Source organism: Copadichromis virginalis, linkage group LG11 (genome assembly GCF_057382275.1).
Source record: "Copadichromis virginalis isolate Kocher_CV1m ecotype Utaka linkage group LG11, C_Virginalis_male_GT1.1, whole genome shotgun sequence".
Taxonomy (NCBI): domain Eukaryota; kingdom Metazoa; phylum Chordata; class Actinopteri; order Cichliformes; family Cichlidae; genus Copadichromis; species Copadichromis virginalis.
The window spans coordinates 16,455,157-16,478,642 of record NC_140628.1 but is presented as its reverse complement, the minus strand read 5'-3'; the positions used below and the strand labels follow the sequence as shown (position 1 = coordinate 16,478,642).

General features: G+C 40.7%; 1 protein-coding gene and 1 long non-coding RNA gene across 5 annotated transcripts in view; one reads left to right on the top strand and one right to left on the bottom strand.

Annotated features, from left to right (window-relative positions):
• The first annotated feature begins 314 nt into the window (after window positions 1–314).
• LOC146698292 (zinc finger protein 516-like) overlaps window positions 315–23,486 on the top strand; it is a 50,133-nt gene continuing 26,961 nt past the window's right edge. For 2 of the 4 annotated variants that reach the window (XM_085473352.1, XM_085473354.1), the window contains exon 1: window positions 315–394. The gene's annotated coding sequence lies outside the window, so the exon portion shown is untranslated. Of the gene's footprint in view, window positions 395–2,598; window positions 2,968–23,486 lie in introns of those variants that run through there. The other 2 variants (XM_085473355.1, XM_085473353.1) reach the window with 1 other exon arrangement.
• Window positions 10,456–15,430, bottom strand: LOC146698293 (uncharacterized). The gene is made up of 4 exons (XR_014922933.1): window positions 15,417–15,430; window positions 14,222–14,349; window positions 11,550–11,602; window positions 10,456–10,777 (listed from the first exon to the last, which is right to left on the bottom strand). It is a non-coding gene; the product is annotated as an uncharacterized LOC146698293 (long non-coding RNA).

Below are 23,486 nucleotides of genomic sequence, written 5' to 3'. Positions count from 1 at the left end.
TTTTTGAGTCCTTAGCAGTATCAACAACTTTTCGCTGATGAGACAATAGCAGATAGTTCCATTTAATGCGTGAGAAACCATTCGGTTGGAGAAGAGGGGTGTCAGGAAATTGCCAAAACACTCACCCAAAGACGAAGTCGAGCATATTTATTTTAAGTCACGAGCCTGTGTGATATGAACGGTAAGAGCTGAGTTTATGCATGTGTTACAAAAACGAAGCACAAGCGTGATGGTCGAGTGAAAGCGTAGAGGAAACCTTGCCACCTCACGGGACAGAATGGATTCGACCTACTCAATCATACTCTTCAGCATACACTGCAAAGAGCATGCTTTCACCTTTAGGATTGTCTGTGCTTCTTGAAGTCACCCTGGATTATTCTTTTGGATAACGCAGGTACGCACATCTCGTCTTTCCCTGCCTTTTAGACACATAGAAAAACACAGGGGCGATCTCGTCGGTGTTTGGATTTGGTTGTAGGTGGTATGCGATTGTCTGATCTAGATTTATAAATAGGTTACATGCAAGAAAGGGTGTAGTGGTTGGTTTAAATACATATGTATTTCTATATATATAACAGTGTGTGTGTATATATCGTGTATGGCTATCACAATGTAACATAACCAGAAGTATGTACAAGTGTGTATAAATTCTCCACTCTTTACAGATTTACAGACACTGAGTGAGTCACAGCAGTTTGATGATACTTCGAATTTGTGAGACTCCTCATACCTAATGTGATCCTTCAAAAAAAAAAAAAAAAGGAAGGATAGAAAAAAGGGACTAAACCAAACTAACGCGTTTGAATAAAAGGTGGAGTACTTGGTTAATATGCTCCACCGACATCCTTCAGCTCAGGCAAACTTTCCATCAGCTCGACACACACACATACACACACACACACACACTCATCTCTTCCTTGAGTAATGTTTTGGATAATAAACTCTATCATTGCAGCATCAGAAACACAGATGGCAGCTGTAGACTTCTGAGTAGTGTTAAAAAAAAGAGGCAGCTCAGAGGCTCAATACAGAAAACATCCAAGAGGAGGAAGAGGAGGAGGAACAGTTTCTCTCTCTCTTTTTTAGAGATTGTTTTATTCACACGGAGGGTGGAGGTGGACGTTAGGGAAGGGTGGGGGCAATATCCATATTAGGAAGCCGTGTCCTACATAATAGACATGGCACAACTGCCACTGAGCAAGGCACAGGTGCCGGGCAGCAGTCGGGGTCCGGTGGCTCTTTTAGACCTTACATATGAGGATCTGAAACCGCTGGAAGCTCTCTGGTGTGTCGCGTTTCTTCTTCTTTCAATCTCTGCGCCTGCTGAAGCTCTCACAATCTGCATGCGGGGTGTGTGCCCGTACGCGTGTGTGTTGGGGGGGGGGGTTGATCGTGTAGTTCGTGTGAGATAGTGTAAGTAGGAGCTACTACTTGCCCCCCCGCAGTTGATGACACACACCTACAGGATGTGTGCCTGCTGTTATGGTAAAGGTTCACAATAGCACTAAGCTCCAACCGGGGGGGTTACTGCAAGACAATTGGGATGACTGAGGCTTGTTTCGCCTTGTTTCACATAACCGTGTACGTGACGTGTACATACAGGTGACTGTGATACAAAAATGAGGGAGTGTATGTGCGTGTGCAAAACTAAGCCCAGAACACCAGTGTCAAAGGGATTTCATACCAATATAACACACGAGCACATTTGCGCACGGGGGTCATTGTGAGATGAGCGTCTTCTTCACTTCTCTGTACACTTTATCATTAATTGCCAATACACATGCGGGCGCCAGTTCACGTGTCCCTGATAGGAAGCGATGGACATACGTGAAAGCACGAAGAGTGGAATGTGCGTCCTCTGCGTGGGGGGCAGAGGTTTGGTGACACAGCGAGGACAAACTTTTTTTCTTCGCTTTTGTTCGCCTTCGATCTTGCACCTCACCGTTTCACAAACACAATCTCTCTCTCTCTCTTACACACACAGATGGGGCTTCTTTCCATGCACGGTGCGTTCAGGTGCTCTCATAACCTCTGCCATTCACATGCTAGAAAATGTGATCAGAAAGTAGTGTGTGGTGGTTTTAAAAGAGGAAGGATTTGTTGAATCTCGCTGTGACATGGGGGATGTTGCATGGCTTATGAAAAGATAGTCTGTGCGGACCAGCCTAGTGTGCTTCCTTTACTTGAAACGCATGCGAATTGTAGGAAATGGAGTGACTCAACGTGAAAAGTAACAAATACATGAAATTATTAATTTTAATGAAGTGACATCAAAAACTACAGGCTAATCTAAATCAACAATGCCCTGCGGAACCTTTATTTCCAATCACTCAATAAATGTCTTACTCAATGCAATCCGCAAAGTGACGTCTTCCAACGTTATCTGATCATTCTGTGTACAAAAGTTATTGACTCAAAAGACGAGCAGATGAGAGAAACCAGAAAATACAGAAACTATATAAATGCCTAAGCAAAAATAATTACCATTTAACTGGCTAGCACCTCTAACAACACACGCCATAATGTACACTATCTTTTAGAGCCGTATTCAACATACAGTAGTATTTGTTTACGTCGCTGCTAAATTTACTACATAATTCCAACCGTGTGTCACTTTATCCCTGAGTCATGACATATCCGACAACACCTAAAAGCATCAACAGCAGCGAAACGACAAGAGACAAGACAGACAGAGAGAAAGAAGCAGAGAGAGGAACCTGTACTGTGGTAGCTACAACACAAGGAGACAGGAATTCGGCCGAGATAATAATAATAATAATAGTAATCGTGCAGGATTGTGGCGAAGTTGATCAGCGGGCTGCTGTTGTCAGTCGCCGCACTGGCTCACACAGCGGGGTCTCCTCTGTATCTCTGCTGGATCTGGACTCTTGGACGCTTTAGGAAACCTGCACCCCCCGCCCCCTTTCTTTCTCCGACTGTTTGAGCTGCTCAGCGTTGTTTTAACTGGTGAGGAAGTGAGTTCACATAATTATTACTGTTTGTAATTTAGAGGGTGTGTTCGTGCTGGCTGGTCTTGCTACTACTACTGCTGCTGCTACTACTGCAGCAGCTGCTGGTGCTCCTGCAATCTTTGGCTGTTACACATTCTTTAGTTTGAAACCTTGTCATTTCCTTTAAGTGAGAGGCGAGAGAGAAGTGACTAAGAGAAGGTCAGTAAAAAAAAAAAACGGCATGTGCTACAGTGGAGATAAGGGTCATTTTGGGGAATGTTTGACTGATAAGTGGAACCTTGTGGCTAGGAAAAGCAACAACAACAAAAAGAAGAAGTAGAAGCCAACATAATCCTGTGATACACTTAGGAATGGTGCTATGCAAATAGTAGGCAAAACTGACATCCCAAAGGAGCTTCACGGGGATATTAGAACTATATCATAAAACGTACTATAAGGGGTTATATTATATATATTATAATATATTATATTATAAGGGGTTGTAAAGAAAGTTGTCACTGGAGACAGTTATGTAAAAGCATAGTTTGCAGTAGAGATAGAGGAGAAAGTGTGCGCATGCATGGCAGTGTGCACATGTGCCAAAACAGGCTCACCTTCCTGCTTTGTAGTTTGAGCAATACAGATGATGAAAAAACACACAGGGAGGGAGGAGGGGGGTAGCTGTTCTCTTTATCTGCTGGTGTAGGAAGTTTGACTTCAAATAGGAGCCTAAATAATGGTGGCTTTGTATCGAGTGGAGTTTCCACACACACACACACATGCGTATACACCAAATACTGTGATATTCAGCTGTTCCCTACAAGTAAGAAAATTTTGGCAAAAGGGTTGTGTTCCCTTCACTGTCCCCCGCTACAACGGCTTTGTTTCTAATTGTGCACGGGACTCTCAGCTGCCAGTTTTCTCTTGTCTATTTTCTTTGAGATTGACTTTCTGTGGCATACTGTTTTCCCCTGTAGCTGTTGAAAGATACAGCATTTTTCTTCTGTGTAAGGGTCACAGACACAAACACATACAGAAAGAGAAAGAAGTAGAGAGCGGAGGGAGCGAACAAGGGAGGAGGGAGGAAGAGAGGCAGAGTGTGTTGTTTTGCAGACAGGATTACATTGTCTCCCCCATGTTAGATTTCAGACATTATGTTAAATATTTCTAGGCCTGCGACTCTCGCCCTGTGCTCGTGCCAGCAAATATAACACCCTGCAGCACGGCACAACAACAATAAATGATCTAACTTCCCCAAATTGACTGTTAGATAATAAATAGCAGTTACGTGTGATCTGAGTCTCATGGATACTAACAAGAATAGGTGTGATAGGCAAACAGATTTAGTCAGTTATGGAGGGGGGTGTTTGGGGAAAAAAGTAGTTTTTCTGAATGTTTAATTGATTTTTTTTTTCGTTTGTTTAGTTTTTTTCCTTTTCTTAATCCAAGAGTGAAGGAAAAGCTGTAAACAGGATTAGCTGACGAGTTCAGCGTTGGGGGTATTATTTTTTCTTAGAAGGTTATGTCATAGAAGTAAATAAGCAGTGACGTCACTTGTTGACCATCGCAGCAGAGTGAAAGAGGAACATGACCTGTGTTTAAATGTGAATTATGACGGTTCATCACTTGACTACCGTAATACAAATGTAAGTCATGTTCAGGGAGTTGAGAACTTTTTGGAAAGCACAGATGCCTCACATTCACAAACAAGTCCCCGGAGAGCTTATGCATGGCTCGAGTGAAGCCTTTGTGTTTGATTGCCTTCCACCTGCGTGTCTTTGCATAAACCGAAGAAGTGCTGCGTATATCTTCAGTAGAACTGCCTGTCTGTCGCACGTAGTTTGTGCACTCAGTTTTCCATCCCTGTGCTTATCAAGATCAAACTCTGAGCCATACCTTGACTTTTTATCTTACCCTGACACTTTTTTTTAAATTTGTAAAGTTCATCCAGCCCCTAACTCCTCCCCTCCTGTTCTTCCTGTATCTGTGGGAGTAAAATTAGCAATTAATTTTTTTTTTTTTTTTTTTTGGAGTGGGGGTTTGTATTGTCCCTTCAGAGTGTAGAAGTGTTTTATTGGTGTGGCGAGAAACAATGAGGACAAGGCAGGGCTTTGTGGTGGCAGAAATGCATTTTTAACCCATGTGAATGAATGGCGCCTCACATTCCACAGCAGCAGGCCCTTTACTGAATGGCAGCACTAACTCGGCTGTTTTCATTACTCATTACTGCCTTGTGCCTTTTCACCATGTACAGAGTCATTTACCTTCACCACACTGGAGGGGGGTTAAACACTATACAGACTCTTGTTTATAGTTGATTTTCAGAACTGGACATGGGGTAAAACTTATGATTTGCCTAACTGTCTCTTGCTCAACAATCAGTATTAAAGCTGCTCTAGGATATAGACATTAAGAAAGGATGAACTGATAATGTTCAGTGGGAAAGTTCTGCTTGTAGTGATATAATGTGCATGATCTATTGTGACTTTTTAGCTCAGTGTTTTGTCTGTCTGGCCTCGAGCTTTATTGTTCCACTTCATTGTTGATGCTCTCATTGAGTCATTTCCAGCATAGACCTTAAGAGAAAAACTTCATAAATAGTCAGTGTAAAGAGCAAATCATTGGCTAAAAAAAGTGTATATTTTTCTTATGAACTGATGGGAAGTAAAAAAAAAAAAAAAGAGTCGGCAAGAAACATGAATGTTCCTCTTCATAAGCAGGGTGCACAGATTTAAAACAACAATAATAATCCCTGTTAGTATCTTTTTCAGAAAATGGCAATGGCTTAAGTGTCTAAATCTTTTAGTAAAGACCTTTGTAAAAATCCTTTTTCCCTGTAATACTGGGGTGTGAGCATTCTCTGTTGGTGGTATCTAAGACCTTGCTGAATTCACAGAGAATGGTTCCAAAGCTGGCTAATTGTGTTGTCCTGGATACACAATTCGTAAATCCGATCCATTCAGTCCATTTTCCACTGTAATTACTACCCTGCTTTGACCGTACTTTCTCATCTCTGTCCCAACCGTTCGTGGTAATGTTGTGTGGTTTGAAACTATAATTGATATGAAAGGAAAAAAAGTAATCAAATCAGAGGACAGATATGTTTTTGTGCAGAGGCATATAGTCTGAAGTCATTCCGTGTGCCCTGCTGCCCCCCTTCCCTCTCTCAGCTCTTCCTTGTTATGTTTTAGATCATATCAGCGCTTTTTACATGAAAGCAAACATGTACGCATCTGCCTTTACATGGTTAAGTAACTTTGTGACATGCTGAAGTTGGATTGGAGATGGGCAATGATGAACGCAAAAACAATTTTCTGGTATGAATCAGAAATGGAAGAGGAAAAAAATCAAACAATTTATTGTCTTTTTACTGGTGCTCCACAGCCACATCATTTTAATACGGGGTCTAGTGTCTATTCTCTGGTGATGGCATTGATTCCCTGCTACATGGTGGGGGTTTCCACTCTGAAAGGGCAGTCTCTCTGTGTTAGCCTAGAAACACCAAGCTCCTGGATTAAATTATAAATGAGCCCTCCGTGGGAAACGTATTGCTTACTGCTTAGGATAATCAGAAGGAATTTTGCATTTGCTGTCATCCTACACATTTCCAGTGGATGTTTTGTCCTCTCTACTAACTTCTGTTCCTGTGGTGCCCACAGTTTTCTTAAAACTTTTGATAACAGGTGTGCAGTTAATCCCTTTATTCCAATTGCACCTGCACCCTCTACCCCCTCCCGTATGGATCAATACAGTCTGTGCCAAGCCAAGCAGCATTGTCCAGGTACTAAACTGTGAAGACAGATATCTGTCTAAATTAGACCCAAATAAAATGATGTAGTAATCAGGGGATTAAGATAGGAGAGGGGTTAAGGGGTTAGAGCTGGTGGGGGGTAGGGAGGGGATTTAGGCACAGGCCATTTTAGTCATCTACTCATAGTGTTGGGGTGGGGAGAGAAAGACAATGGTGTGTTTTTTTTTTTTTTTTTTTTTTTTTTTTTAAATTAAGTACGCATCCATTCAGCAAAGTGTGATCTTCAGACTTGGGAAGGATTCACTTTTTCCCACCTAAAGTTTACTAATGCAGTGGTGGAAAACCCCTCTGAGACAGCAAGCCCTAATAGGAGTGAATAACTTCCCTTTGAAAGCCATATATAGATTTTTTTTTTTCCAGAAAGAAACCCAGAAAAACCCAGTGTGCACATTTATATAGAGTACATCTGGCACAGCTTACTTTATATCTATCCTTACTAGGGTTACTGATACAATAATGGCAGAGCACAGTTCCCTTCATAAACTAGCTGAAGCTGGTTTAGGTGGGTGTAGGTGCAACCTACAGTAATGATTTTCAACTAAATTCCACATTTTTCATGACATTTTAATACTGTCATTTGCACACATCCACTGAGAGTCTAATGGAAACTGTTTGTGACACAAGGTAGCATTTTTAGTCATTGAGAGATTGCTCATTTCCAAAGTATTTTAGTGATGTTAGGAGTAGTTAGTGTGAGGGGTTCCTCTTACTGCAATGTATTTATTTATTTTTTTACTCAGGTTATATATAAAGTATCTATTTTTATATGTTTACTCTTTTCTTCTTAGGTATAAGCTCCCCAAGAACACATACGTTTGTTTCCATTTTAAATAATGAAATCAACAGCGTAACCCGTGTGTGTATTTGCATGTGCTTTTTATACCTGATGGTAAGAGCTGGATCTTTGGTTCTTGGTAAAAAGAAAAAACAAACAAATAGAATAAAATAACTAAATTAGTACAACACCCCCCTGAAACAGGTCAATTTGAGCTTTTAAAATTTAATACAAATCCTATATTTCCATACTTTGTAGTGCAAAATAGAAAGTACACTAAAATAATGTTAGCAGGCATTTGCAATTGCTGCTGGCAGCCTTAGCTAAATATGGCAGCTCATCCTACTAAACCTAGCAAACAAACATTTTTAAAACATCATCTCCATACCTGAGCTATGTGTGTTGTGTGTCTAATAAGCCTGGTTGCCCTGATACAAGAGCCAAATGCATGCCATTTACAAAGCATGGCAAAGTTTTCTCTTCTCTTTTTCTAGCAGCCTGCTAACTCTACATGCTAACATTAGCCTTCTGCTCTTGAGGCAAAACTTGTTAAAAACTTCAATTAGCGAACCCAAACCTCTACAGGACTCGCGCAGGATGAACCAGATATTAAATAGAAAAAGATATAACAGTCGGACTGTTATATCGACTGCTAAACCAGTGTGTCATACATTTGCGCTACATTGTACCTTTTTGACACGTGTAGGTGTGTGCCAGTATTTTTGCAGTTTTCCACCACTGACAGTTTGCCTGGTCTGATTAGCGCTATTGCTGATACTCCTACTAGTTGCCCTAATAAATAATATTTTCACCAGCAGTGAGTAGGCTGGGACCATCACTGAAATCAGGGGTGGGCCCCGCTGAGTGGCTGATGATCTGATGATCAGTGTTGGATATCAACTCCATTTATCAGTGCCGCCATTTATTAGTGGACGACGCTCACAGCAGGGTTGGGCCTGTAGGGATGCAAGCAGTGTTGCAGAGTCTTGTCAGTGCATAGATTTCTTCAGTTACAAAGAGTGGGATGTGTTGGAGAGTTTTTGCAGAAAATCTGACTCTTGCTTCAGTTCAAACACAAGCTCCTTTGCCACATTACAAGCCACATTGTCCATCACCGTCACTCATGTTGATTTTCCGCCTTACGCATTATTGACGATACAATGAAATAACAACCAGGAGCAACGCAGCGCTGAGCTGACTGCGCTGGATTCATTAGCGGCACTTATCAGGTTTGAGCTGACATAGTGATCATAGTTAATAGATTTCTGCCTGCGTCCATGAACCGAAGCTTGGCATCGTTGCTGTGATTGCTGCTGGATTAAAGAAGAGAAATAAGCTTAGCTGAGAGAAACAGCCCAGAGGACCACGTGGCTATGATTGGGGATTCAGAGAGAGAGAGAAGAGGAGAGGAACGGCAGTCTTTGTCCAGCCCAGATGTCACTGTAGTAGACTGCCCTTATTGATCTGCTGCTTTACACAAACACACACACATATCCTGCACACCACTCACATACACGGTCTAATTAGATAGCAATACAAAGGAAATTTAAGAAGTGAGACCTTCAATTTGGCTACATAAACACCATTTACTGCTGATTTATTACTTACTTTACATTGAAATATGTGTCTCGTTATAAAATATTCTTTTGTGCGTAAGCATACATCAGTTGAAGAATATTTTGAAATATCTCCATCTCTGCATTCTTTCTACCTTGCCTGGCCTGGTTTTTATGTCTGTCCTTTTTTAAGGTTTGATAAACCAAGACGACACAGTCACTTAGCATGTAGGTATCTGTGTGTGTTTCACAGGGCTCGGCAGGGAGGGGACGCAGCACCCAAACTTAATCCAAACTCACAGCAGCCCAGAGGGCATTAAGGGTGGGTGGGGGGTTGGGTGAACCCATTCCTAAGAAGAGAGGTTCATTTTTTAACATACCCATTCCCTGCCGTCTAATAAACACACTAAATGGGGATGCAAGTGCCTACAGAAATTTTTAAGAACCCCATTGCTTACATGTACAGGTTCAGATTTTTTTAAGGCTTGATTTCTTTGGAAAATTCACCACAGTCCAAAAAAACTTATATGCAGGGAAGAAGTTAAGAATAGGTGACTTCCACTTGGGCAGCACAGACAAAGAAAATGCCACTTATGGGAACTAAAAATACAAACATAAAAAAAGAGGAAGTTATGAATAACCACTTTAAAAGTAATTGTTTTACTTCTTGCCACACTGTCCCTACACATACACACACCTCCTCATTAACTACTGTTGTCGCTCCATTCTTATATATAAAAAAAACTTTAAATACAACACACTTTAAAGTCTGCTGTCTACTTCTCCACTTGACTTGATCCATCTTAAGTGCCCCATATTTACTACTACATTGCTAGCAACGTCTATTAGTTAGAAGAAGTCTTTTTGGGGGGGAGGGGGGACACAGAATCAGAGAGAAAATGGAAGAGGAGTGGATGTAGTTAGTCCAGATTGAAGGCCAGTGATGTTACATGTCTGACTAACTTAGGGAAACAAGCTGGAAATGTCTCCAGGCTACTGCAGCTAATCATTCAGCCCACAGAGGAACTGATCGTTAGCCACTGATGTCAGCCTAACCTTGCCACGATGTGTTCTAGTGAGTTGTGTTTGTATGTGTGTGCGTGCGGGTTGTGGGGGTTATAGATGGAAAGATGGACTTTACTCTGTTTAAAAAAACAAAAACAAAAAACAAACAAACAAATGCTGATCATAATGGATGAGGAACCGCCTCCTGCTGAGGGAATATAACATAAAAATACAACAATTGCTGTAACAAACTCCCCAAATGTTCATGTTTTACTTTTTCTCAAAATGAATCAATAGAATGAATAACAAGAAAGAGCAAAGAAACAAAAACAGAAAAACATCCAAATTTTGGTAATATTTACTCTGAGACCACTATCTATTCAACTATAGCAAAATTAAAGCCCTCTTGGAGAAGAGGGACAGTCATAGAACAGTGATTACATCATCTCTGAGGCACTGAGGAAGTAGGACCAGGAGGTGCTCTGGGTCAAGCAGGCGTCAGGTTCACTGAGGACAGAGGTGAGGGGGAAGAGGGTCGCCCAAAGACTAGCCAGCTCACCCGAAATCTCAATGTGGCTCAGACATCCAGGTGAATTGCAAGCATGCATGCGTGATGAAATCAATCTGGATGCAGATTGGAGGCCATGTGCGTGTCTGTGATCTGCTCTCGAGGATTCTCCTGTACATGGAAGGAGAAGGGAAAACAACCTTATCACTTTAACTTTTTTTTATCTTTCCGTGTCTGTTCCATATGGCTGGTAGGTTATAGTTTGCAGTCAGAAGTAGCACAAATACTGAAGCGTTGTTATGACTGGGAGTGACATACGTTGCATTGTGTGCTCTTTCAAGTGAGACCAGCTGAAGATGTAGAGACTAGTTGAGCTCTTTGCCTATGTTTGTCTATTTCTTAGATCAAACTATTATGTAATATTAAAAGTAAAGTTCGCTTTCAAGAGGAAAAAAAGTTACTAAAAGATTTTTTTTTTGTCTCCCAAGGGAACAATGAGAAGTCTAACAAATATCCTCAGGTGCTGCCACTTGAGTTAGCATCAGTTGGGACTAAAGACTACAAATCTGACAATATGAAAAAGAAAGAAAGAAATGGATGTATGAAAATTGAAAGAAGTGATCTGACTTAATCAGCTACTGAGCCTGCTTGAGTGTTTGAGGCTATTAGCTGGAGGCAACATTACCTCCTACTAACATCACACACATCATTCTGGACAGTCGGTGGCAAAGTTGCCTTTGTGTGAGAATTTGGGAAAAACTTTGTGTAGATTAAAAAAATCTGCAGCTTCAGTGGTTTTCATTTTTAGTATTCATTTAGTAATATCACAGTTATAACTGTATTTAATCTTTGACAGCATCATATCCAGTGCATTTAGCCTGTTAAGAACAGAAACCTGTTTTTGGTCTCCCATTGTGTTTCCTGGTTGCTGTCTGCTTTTTACCTCTGTTCCCAGCTGTCTCTCTGTTCGTCTGTTGCTCCGGGCCTTGCAGTCAACTACACAGGAAAGAAGAGACCAAAGATAGGGAGCTTTTTAGCACCCCCTCCCCACCTTTCCCCCCACCCCCCATCCACAACACACAACCCTAACACCCCAACATCCACAGCTACTAGCAGCAGATGCAACAACACTCTTGACGCTTTGTAAAGAATCCCTCAGCACACAGACAGCCTCCCTTTAGCTATCTGCCTGGCCTCAGTGCCCTGTTCCTACATTGTATCCAGATGTGAGGAGGATGGTTGAAGGGAGGAAGGTAAAAGGGCCCCTGGTACTGCCCTCCCCAGCCCTAGACCATGCCAGCTAATCCCATCCCAATAGCAAAGATTTATTAACAAACTCCCTGCTAAAAAGAAATGAGGCCAGCAGAGCAAATACCCCAGATTTTCATTTCAATATTTGCACGTTTAAATGCTGCACATAGCAACAAACAGCGCAGTGGCCGTTTCTGCTCTTTTACCCTAAAACTAAAACCGAGGAGATGAAAATCTGTTGCTCTTAAATACAACTGGCTGCGATCATCTAATCCCTGGCTGCAGACCTCTATTTAAAGAGCGTAGCCGCTAATCCCATCGGATTATACCTGACCAACTGTACAAAATCACCTAATTAATAGTCTTAAGGATGGTCACAAAAGGCGGGCTTCCCTTGAAAATAAGACCTTAATAAATCATACAAAAAATCTGACCCATATACAGAGTCATAATCTCGGGCATAATCTCAAACACAGAAACAGGAGACTCAAGGTCAGAACTCCTCATGGTCAGGACTCGTCTAGAAACTAGAATCTGGAAGTGGGTCAAAAAACTCCCAAAACATTTTAATGCAGTAAATGCATTACTTTACACTGAATCATACTGAGACCACTGTGAGATGTAAATTCCCCCTTAAACCACTGCTATAGTTGTGCTATCTGTAACGTCGTACTGGCTTACTGCTGTACATATACTGATATGACTCCTTTAAATGCATATTGATTTTTTTTAAATTTGGTTTGTGTCCCAGAAGCAGGTGGTGTACTCAGATTTAAGTATCTGGGCAGCAAGCTCTGTGCCATGAGAGGTAGAACTAAGGAGGAGGTTTTACGGAGCTTTGTGGGTGAATTAGAGTACTTGTATGAGCAAAAAAAATCAGTTTGGGCCAAATTTAAGTTCAAATTTAGAACTTCTGTTTCTATTTTCAAACGTCAATGGAATTGTTATGGGCAGCTTAAAACAAGTGTTGCTACTAAATGTGTGGAACTAATTTAGACTGCCTTATTAGATCAGTTCAGTGCATGAGGTATTGGTTAATTCTACAATAAATACGTAATTAATTAGGCTGCATCACACTGGAAATATAAGCAACTAGTTTTCTTAGTCTCTTGCCCTGACTCTTTCCAATGCTTCCACATTATTGTCCACGTGTACGACCACATATATGATCCTAAACTATATTTGTTGCTATGACAGTGCCATATTTTTTTTTTTCCTTTTTGTATGGTAGAGCCCTGCTTATCTTGAATTGATGTTATTGCAAATGCAGGTTTATCAGCAGACTTTGTGTCTGCCTCCATGTGTTTATGTTTCTTATTAGAAGTTAGCTGTGTCCATTTTTAGTAACCCATCCTGCCATCTTCAGTCAGTACAATGTGTTGTGTAAAGTTGTCCACTGGTGCGGTTTGGAGAGGGGGACTGTGTGTAATCCTCAATCCTCTGTCCCTCACTTCATGTGTGAGCTGTTGCTTTTTAGCAGTGGTTAGGTGGCTGGTTGCCTGGTTTAAATGGCCTGGGTAATGCAAGCAGCTCCCACTGGAGGTTTCTGATCTCTTTAGGGAAAGCTGTGCAAACATCACTGTTTGATGCAATATTTGCCTTCTCCTATATTATCCTCAGCTGCCTGTCCAATTTAATGACTCAACATTAAGTGGTGAGCTGCGTCAAGCTGCTACAATTAAGAATTTGGGCTTTTTCTCAGACTTTCATTATCAGAATACAAAATTGATTGTTCACTGAAAAGAAGACTTGATGGGTAGATTGCTACAACTACATAACTTGAATGGTTATGGCTAAGCACATAACTCTAACCCTTCGTTGTCTTAGAGTTTTTCTTTAATATAATATACAGTCATCTTGGTGCGATAGACAAAACTTAATTCAAATTCAGTCAGATATCTCCTGGAAGTTAAAGAGTTCATCGAGATCGAGCACAGGCAAAGCTGCCAGACAGCCTTTTTTTCTACAGTTTGACTTGACCTTCAGGAGGTTTTTCATCTTACATTTTTAAAAAAGTTAACACAATAGAAAGGTATAGAACACAGTGAGTTAAAAGATCCTACAAAGTTTCTCTGATCATGAATTGAACCATGGCCATTGTGGTTGTGTGGTATGCCTTAACCACTGGTGCACCAGACATAATATTTCAGGAACAATATGTTCTGTCCAGAATTGAATGATAAACTAACTCATTAGCAGTGTAGGGACTAATGCGTTATTAGGTAACGCGTTACAGTAACTGCGTTATTATTGTGGTAACGAGCACGGTAACTAGTTATTATGCCAAAATCAGGAACGCGTTTATCGTTTCTGGGATTTAGATAGGGTCGTTATTCGTTACTTCGTGTGTTGCGTTCGACTTACCTCGGAAATTGAAACACGGACCTGGGAATGATGTCACACTCGAGTAAACGGCGTTCTGGTTAGCCTCGTCAGAGAAGTCGGGGTTCCAATATGGTGACGCCCTCGAAAACGGTTGTTTTGCTAGCCCTCTACAAAAACAAATTACTATTAAACACATATGCAGCTCATCTGCAGTCTGGAGTTACCTACATCTTCCTACTCGGAAGGCAGAATTTCCGAGTTCCGAGTACAATCAAAAGCACCACGACTGCAGTTTCCGTGTTGGACATAAAAAGTGCACGTGACGCTGTGACGTAGGCTAGAATCTTAGACCACTGAAGCACTAAATCTACCATCATATTTTATTTATCTACATGACCTGACTGGAGGAAATATTATTTTGGTTAAATATTGACTATTTATGTGGCTAAAAATATTTATTATTTTATTTTTCTTTGTGAGGCTGAAAATACTTTTAAGTTTGCCCGCCATTACTGAACATGAGGTCTCCAGTTGGTGCAGTTCAGCTGTTTTCAGTTAAGTTTACAAAGAATGGACAAACCTCACTGTGTTTATGTTGAACCATTTTTGCACTAAATTATTTGCACTATTTTGATACCTACAGCTCCTAAATGGTCTGAGGTACAGTTTAGTGTTGGCACTGCTAAAAGTATACTTTCTACCCATTTCAATGATAAAAATAAATATACCTTTCAAAAGTTTATGTCGTGTTTTGTTATCCACTGCTTCTTCCTAGTGATACTACGTACAAAGATTAGATTTATAACACTGTTGCACCAACCCCAAAATTATGTGTTTGCATTTATAGAGGTTTGAAACAATAGAAATAGATTAAAACAGACAGATAAAAAGTGAGACACAAAAACAAACATTGTTCATTTCTAATTTAGCTTCATTCATTTTATCATTAACTTGCACTCACACTACTACACTGACATTTTAGGTTCAGGCCATTAGGTGACACAGTGCATTTGTGGCAGGATAGCACTAACATGTAAGCAAGCTAGAAGACTGGCATCCTTGCTGGTATCCAGTTAGGGAACCAACACATTAATAAGAGAATTCTGAATAAAACCAAAGTTAATTTCCCTAGTAACTAGTTACTTTGAAAGTAACGAATAACTTGAGGTAACTGAGTTACTTTTGATAGAAGTAACTAGTAATGTAACTAAGTTACTAATTTAAAGTAACTTACCCAACACTGCTCATTAACTTCATAAAGTCTGTTGTAGACTACTGTAGCTCCATGAACACACTGTGACAGCTAAAGAAAAAGGCAAAGCCTGACTCTGAAAGAGTCTAAACACACTATTACTCTTTGAGGCCATAATTAGCCCCAAAGTTGCTTTGAGGTAAGCTACCAGAAGCATGGTAGCATATCAATAGCTAGAGTAACAGCATGCTCTTTGTGATTTTTAAAAGAGGTAACACATGCTAAGCTTCCAGATTTAGCATCTTAACATGTTTACATTTGCTAACAAATTAAAATTTGGTGCTCAATGAAAATCACATTTAGTACAGGTTATGCTCATGAAAGTATTATCTCAATAAATACTCGAACGTCAATAAAAGTTAATGGAAAGTCATTGTGTAGAGTTTATCTTGGAACACAAACGTTAGCCAAAAAAGGTATTTCTACAAACTAGAGATGTCAAGCTAACTTAATGATGGAACTGTGTGTGATTGTACAGAGCAAAGGTTATGTGGGCAAGTAGGCTACTCTTTATAGTTGTTATATACCTTTGTTGCCATCATGTTTCAATCTGAATCAAAGTACTATGATAAACCATGTTTATCATCAGTCAGTGAGGTGCTAAATATATAAAATTCAACTGTTTTAATAATATAGCGCTGATGCCCAGCAGCTATCACCTCAAGGAATTTAATATTGTATACTACAGACCTTACAAATGAAAAGTACCACTGAATGATTTTTCTACTGAAAGCTTCAGTTTTTATTTAGCAATAATAAATAACAGGAAAATATAAGAACTACAAAAATTATTTCATTACTAAAACTGTTGTTCAAAAAGTCTGAAAACCTAGTGTTTCAGAAGTATTAGAGATTTTGTTATAGTTTCACAAACTCATACACTGCATGTACAAGATACTTGAATACAGCAATTTGTTATCATCAACTTATTTGTTATCACATAACCTATTACTAGACAGGGTGGCAGCCTGACGTTCATGCCAGTATACGTTCTGCTTGCTTCTACATGTCAATATGGTAAACCCACCACTATGTAAACAGTGCAACTGGTGCAGATCAGTTTGTGGCATGGAGTTTTATTGCAAACAGGCAGCTTGCATAATTCTGCTTGTTTGCCAGTAGAATGAAGTGATCTGGTTTTCTTAGGCCCACCTGCATCTGGAGGGAAAATAAACTGACATTGTGGGCTGATTTAGATGCATATGGAGTGTTTTCCTCCCTGTTTTGTCATATGTATATTCATCTGTTAGAAACACTTGAAGTGTCTTGGATGTAATTTACTTAGTCATTCACAGGTTTTTCATGTTTTGGAGTTTTTGTGTGTCACCTACGCAGGTGTTGTTCATCTTCCTTTTTTTGTCATGTTTTGCAAGAAAACTTGTCAAATGTGACTTTTGGCTGCTGCTTCTTTGAAACAAGCTTGTTCAGTTAAACCTCTGAAGACAGATGTTCCATCAGTATATATAGTAGCAGATTTAGATCTCTTTTTTCACTGTTATGTACAAACATTAGAAATCTGTAGTGGGAGATTTTTTGTTGTTGTTGCCTGTTTGATTTAATATTTTTCAAGTAAAATATATCAAAACAAAGTAAGAAAATTTCCTGTGTTTAAGAGCTCATGCAGGTATATGAAACGTGACAAACAGACATGCATGTTCACACGCACACATCCACATTTGAGCTGCACAGCTTGGTTGGAGGAAGAGGGGAGGGGGTTGTTACAGTGTAACTATACTAGCAGATTGTCTCTGTAGGACTGTTGGATGAATGTTAAGAGACAGTGCATTCTAGCCAATTTCCTGTGCTGTGGTTACTCTGCAAATAATCGCTGTGATGTCTGGTATTGGTGTTTGGACTCTGCTCTCCTGAAGAATTTGATTACAAGCAAAAAAAAAGGGAGAAAATGCAGTACTAATGAGCTAAAAGTTTTTTTTTCTCTTACCAATCTTCTCAACAGACAGTGGTGATTTGCAGTCCAAATTCCTAAAAATATTGCATACGCCTGTAAAATGGACATCTGCAGTGTGCAGCTCCAACGCTGCAGCTCTCACACTCTCTCTTTCTACCTCGATCTCCCACATCTTCCCTTCTCGCTCCTCTCAGTCAGCTCTTATTATCCTAATCCATCTCCTGCCATGACTTTACATCACTATTTACCACTTATCTTCCCTCTGCTGCCCTCCTTCTCATTATTTGCTCAGCCTTTTCTACTCTCCCTGACATGCATCTATCTCCCTCTCTTGTTTCTGATGCTGCTTTGTTTTCCTCTGTATTGGTTTAGGGTTTTTCCACTGGGCGGGTTAACAAGCCAGCATGAGTTCATCAATGTGAATCAGTCAGCCTGATAAGACGTGACCCAGATGGGATCTCCAGTTCTTTTTATACAGCCATCAATCACAACTACCTAGCCACATAAGCTCACACTAACAGTAATGCCTGTCAGCCTGTGCACAGCCTGAAATATGGCATGTAGCTTTAGTGCGCTCTTTAGAAAAACTCTGTCCCACATGAAAGACTAACAATGTTTGTTATTCTCATCTTGCATCCCCAATTCCTGCTTGTTGCTTCTTTTTTTCAAAATTATTTTTGGCTATGAAATCCTGGGCAGATGTTACAGTCAGTGCACACACACACGTGCACACACACACGTGCACACACACGGACACATAAACAACTCCCGGAATATTCCTCATAATGGTCAATAATAAGTTTACAGTAACCTCAGTGAACTTTGTGGAATCTTATATTTGCGGTGGTGTCACTTTCATATTCCCACTGTAATAATCCCCCAAGGCCCACTATGTTTCTAGGTCAGTGATTTTATAGACATTTGCTTTGTATGCTAAAAACGTGTTAGCTTAGGAAAGAAATAGAAAAGTATACTGATACACCTCTCTTGTCTGTGCAGTAAATGTTAATCTAGCACCAGCAAATTAGCTTAGCTTCCAAACTAAGAAAATTTGCTTAGCTTAGCTTCCTAGCTAATGTTGCTACGTCGCTGCAAATTGTCTCTTTGTTCTTTTAAACGCACTCTTACAGCATGGAAACAAAAAAACAAACAAACCAGTCCTAAATTTAAACTTGTTATGTTTTCTCAAATTTCAAATTTTACAGGTTAACAAACAAAAAAACAAATTTGTTTTCAGTTATTTACTGCAAATTTTCATTTTGAAGATGGCAAACCATGTCTGTTCTTTAAATTATTGTGGTTTACTAACAATACAAGTAGCACAGTCTGTGTAAAAGATGACTGTAACTGCTGTGACATTACCTATTTGTTTTTGAAGTGCCCTTTTAACACCCCCGACCGTTTCCATTGTTGTCATCCTGAGAGCCAAATTACCCCCCAGATGTGATGAGGAGGGGCGGGTCTGACTCTAAACCTACTTGGTTAAAGACCTCTGACCAGTTGTTAGCCAGTGAGTTTCAGTGTGGTTTCATACCACAGATAATCCTCTATTTTGAAAAATAGATTACAAAATAGACTCTATTGTTTATCCAATACGACCCAAAATGAGTAACTGAGCCCATAAATTAAACAGTAAAATGTTTACGAGGGCTAAGTCAGAAATCTGTTTCCCCATAGACTTTTATAGAGCTGAAGTCTTTTTGCAATCACAACTATCACCATCTGGTGGCCTTCAGATGTAATGCAGGTTAAAGGTACTTCTGTGTGAGCTACATCATTACTCAGTGAGCAAATGGGTGACTGGCCAAGTTGTAGCTCTACATTTGTATGGCTGTGCTAAGTAGTGGTTTCCCCCTCATCTGAGAGGTTTGCGAGGATAAGTACCTCTAGAAAAATAGTGCATCAGAAACTACTCAGTAAGCTCTAGTTTTCTCTAATAATTTGGACAGGTATTTACACAGAGATAAATTAAGTTAAACACTGCAAATGTGGGCATCATTACCTGACCTTTGTCTTTGTCTGGCTTTTTTCTTTTTTGTGTGCTATATTAGAAATCTTCATTATAGAAAGTAATGCTTATGAACTTGTTTTCTTCACGGTGTCTTTGAATATTTAGTCCTCGTGGGTTTATAAAGGGGAAGTGCCACTTACCTACTAGGCCAAAAACAATCAGAAGTTCAAGGTATCGGCTAAAAGAAGGAGCGCTAATTAAGCTAATGATCTGCTGGCAGTGACTTCATATCTGTGGAACAGGTTAAGTGTTTCAAAAGAATGTGAAACTTGTGTGGGCTTGGGTTCGGTTATTAATGTAGCTTAGCTTTAACTTAGCAGTACACACAACAAAGTGTTTTCATGCACATTTGACTACTCAGTTATTTAAATGTATCAGCTATATATTTACCTATATATTATTATTGTTTGACAGCTTTACATTTACTTTTAAGTTTAAGCAGCTGACGCACACACACACAGATGGATAGAAATGCTACGCCAGTGTGCTCTGCTATGTTTGCCTATCACCTAACATTCAAAGCTGTATAACTGAACTGACCAAAAATAAGTGAAGTTCCTGTGTGAAATGTGCGTAGACTGTAGTCTGGTGCAATTATTGAGAATCTTACTTCCACTATAGTGTAACTCTGACATTGTTAGAAACAACAGTTATGCACCATGTCAGTGGGCATTAATTCAGCAAGCTAGCCATGACTTTATTATGCCTGATATTTTTGTCATATACCATTAAAACAAGCTATATGATAGCTATAATAATTACCTGCGACGCTCCCATCCACAAAAGCAAAAAAAAGTGAGCATGGCATTACTTTTATTCTACGCTCTTATTCGCAAATCCACATACAACTATGTCTTTAAACTTTTTTTGTATTCTACGTAGCAGTTTTTCCAAGGGAAGTAATTGAATTTTGCCCTGAGGTTACTTTGTTTGGAGTTTTGTTAGTTTAGTGTGTGTGTGTGTGTGTGTGTGTGTGTGTGTGTGTGTGTGTGTGTGTGTGTGTGTGTGTGTGCTTGTACTCTATTTCAGTGTGTGAACACCCCACAACAACAACAACTGGCTGTTTGAGCCCACACACTATTTCTGTAGTAGAGCCATCAGGAGATTTCTGTGGAAACCCTCCCATCCTGTATTACACACACACACACACACACACACACACACACACACACACACACACACACACACACACACACACACACACACAAAAAGACTCAAAAACAGATCTGATGCCCTGTTTGGTTCTCATATGTGCTCTTGACAACTCTTGCAGGATGTGATCTTCAGATTTTGCCCAAAGGTAAAGGTTTGAAAAGAAAAGCACAGCAAGTAACGAAAAAGCAAATAACCAAGCAAATCAGCAGCCAAACAAACTGTATTCAAGCACACACACAAAACCGCCCCACATATTCTGAGAGACACCTAATGCAACACCTCGGCATGGACACCTTTTACGTTTTCCAGCAGAACATTGGACGCTAACACATTTTAAATACTGTGCTGAGGAGGGTGATGTTGAAATTTGAGATAATGTTTGTGGAAACTCTCCAGTCTGAAGTAAAATTTCAGCCTTTCTAAAAAGCTGCAAGGGGAATCATGATAAACACAAGGCCTTTAATAAATCGCATTGCCATAGCTAGCTGGTAAAATAAGCAATAAGTTAGTTAATTGTGATTTTTGTGAGTCGATTACAAAAAGATCTTCTTGGCTGTTGTCTCAGTGATGCTCGGTCTTTGTGCTGTTGTTTGGGCGACTTAGTGCAGGCTCAGAGACGCCCTTTAGTATGCAACAGCTTGATCAATACAAAATTTACTCTATCCCTCTCCCACGTTGATTGTGTGCAAGCGACATCTCCACGTGTTTGCACCTGTGCGCAAACTCGCTAACCGCCTGACTATCTCGCCTCAGCAAGCCACAAAATAAAAGGGTTACATCAGAAAGTGTGACAGGGTGGAAGACTGGTGGCCAACTTTGAGGTCGCTGGTCTAATTACACTTCAGAGAGATTGCAGAGGTCGCGCGGGGCTGCGGGCGAGACTGAGGAGAGTGCAGAGGAAGAGGATGAAGAAGGCAGGGAGAGTGGACAGTAGGGAGTGGGGTTAAAAGAGATGGAGAAGTTTCAATTTAACTCTACTGCACGAGTGGCTATAGTGCCTTCGCCACTGTGCTTCTTCATCTTTCTCCCAACCCTAATGCCTTCAGTTTTACCCTGAGACAAAGCATATAAACGAGTTGCATTTGCGGCCTTTCACACAGATCCGAGCAGTAAAGAATGAAACGTCTTATCTTTGATCAAACACTGCTGCGACTCTCTAAATGACTTGTTTGTTTTTGTGTGCAGAACGGTTCTGCTTGAGTGGCCCTAAATGTCTTTCCATGTAAGGGAAAATCAAAAAAGATCCCCTTATATAAGGACATTCTAATCATCCTTACATCCACTCCAGTGCTTTAGGATTAAGACTTGGATTTAGGGGTTGTGGTTAGATTAATGTTGGGCTCGGGGTTAAAGTTAGGTTTAGTGGCTTAGGAACCAACGATTAAAAAACGCAGTCTTGCACAAGAAGTCTTGTCTTTCGCAAGAAACGTGTCTGCTCGTTTTTGAACTTGGAGGTAATTTACGCGAGGGTTATGATGGTTTAGTCTGCGCTGCATGGTGACAGTAGATCCTAGTTTGTGTATGTGTGTGAGGAATGCTGCTGTGGTTTAGGAGAGGGCTAGAGACGGTGTGTGTGTGTGTGTGTGTGTGTGTGTGTTGAGGGGGGCACTGTGGGCAGGAGCACCCAGGGGTTAACGAGCGGTGTGAGAAAAACAGGCAGAGTTTGAGAAGGAGGGGGAGGGAAATATGCACACACTTATACACACACACACAGAGGAAGCCGAAGATGGTTGGGTCCATAAGAGCAGGCAGCGCTTGTTGGCTTTATACTTGTGGGAGCAGGTATCAAACAATGGAAAATGTAGTGTTCTCACAATTCTTGGCAGGGGGGACAAAAGTACTGGCCTTTATCCATTTTCATGTGATACACAAGAAACTCCAAAATATTAATAATAAATAAATAAATTAAAAAAACAGGTGTCTCTTTTGATTGCAGTTGCAGCCACAGTGAATCGTACTGAAAGACAAAAGCCTCCATTGCAGTGTGTTTGGTTAGTGTGTGGGCCTGAGAACTGCACTCTTCTTTTTCCTGACCCGTCCAGTAATCCCACAAGCATGGGTGGGTCACTAAAATGTAACATGACAGTACTGACCCAAACACCTGCCACTTCCTAAACACACACACACATGCACGCACGCACACACACACACACACACACACACACACACACACACACACACACACACACACAAAAGCGCACATACATAAACAGAGACCCAGTGGGATCTTTCTGTCCAAAAGGCCCTTCTCACGCAAATAGAGTAGGCAGACAGGATCCCTTCTCAGTCTATTTATCAGAGAAGGGGGGGTGGCGGCTTGAGGAGAGACAGACAGCATGGACCCCCTCTATTGTTCTGGCTGGGTTTAAGGGATGGGTGGGGGGCGTAGGGATGGGACCAGGGATAGGATGGGAATTGGAGACCCCAACAATGCCACAAAACCCCCCACTGCTCTTCCTGCTTATGAGAATGACCTGCTCTGACAAGAGAAGGAAGAGAGGGAAAACTATAATATCACTCAGCCCACACCGGACCCTGATTGGTCAGAGATCTGGTTATAGATTAGCCCTAAGTGGGATTCAGTTTGGAGTCAGTCAAACTCTGCCAGACCTCGTTCAGAGAACACCAAATTCTTTAGGGGTGGGGTGCAGGATGGCAAAATGGAGGAGGTCAGATCTTGTCATTAGACTATGTTTAATTTGTTAAATACACAATCAGAAGAATCAGGCATGAGTGGGTACAGACAGTCTGAGCCAGAATCAAAACAAGTCATTTAAAACTAGTCATTTGTGGGTATCGCAGCTAGCATTACCAGGAAGAATCCAGCACAAAATGGGACTAAAAGTCTTGAACCCACATCTGGACCACATCCATCTGCAGTTCATCTCTAAAGGAAGTCAATCTCCTGTCTAGCTTACACACACACACACACACACACACACACACACACACACACACACACACACACACACACACA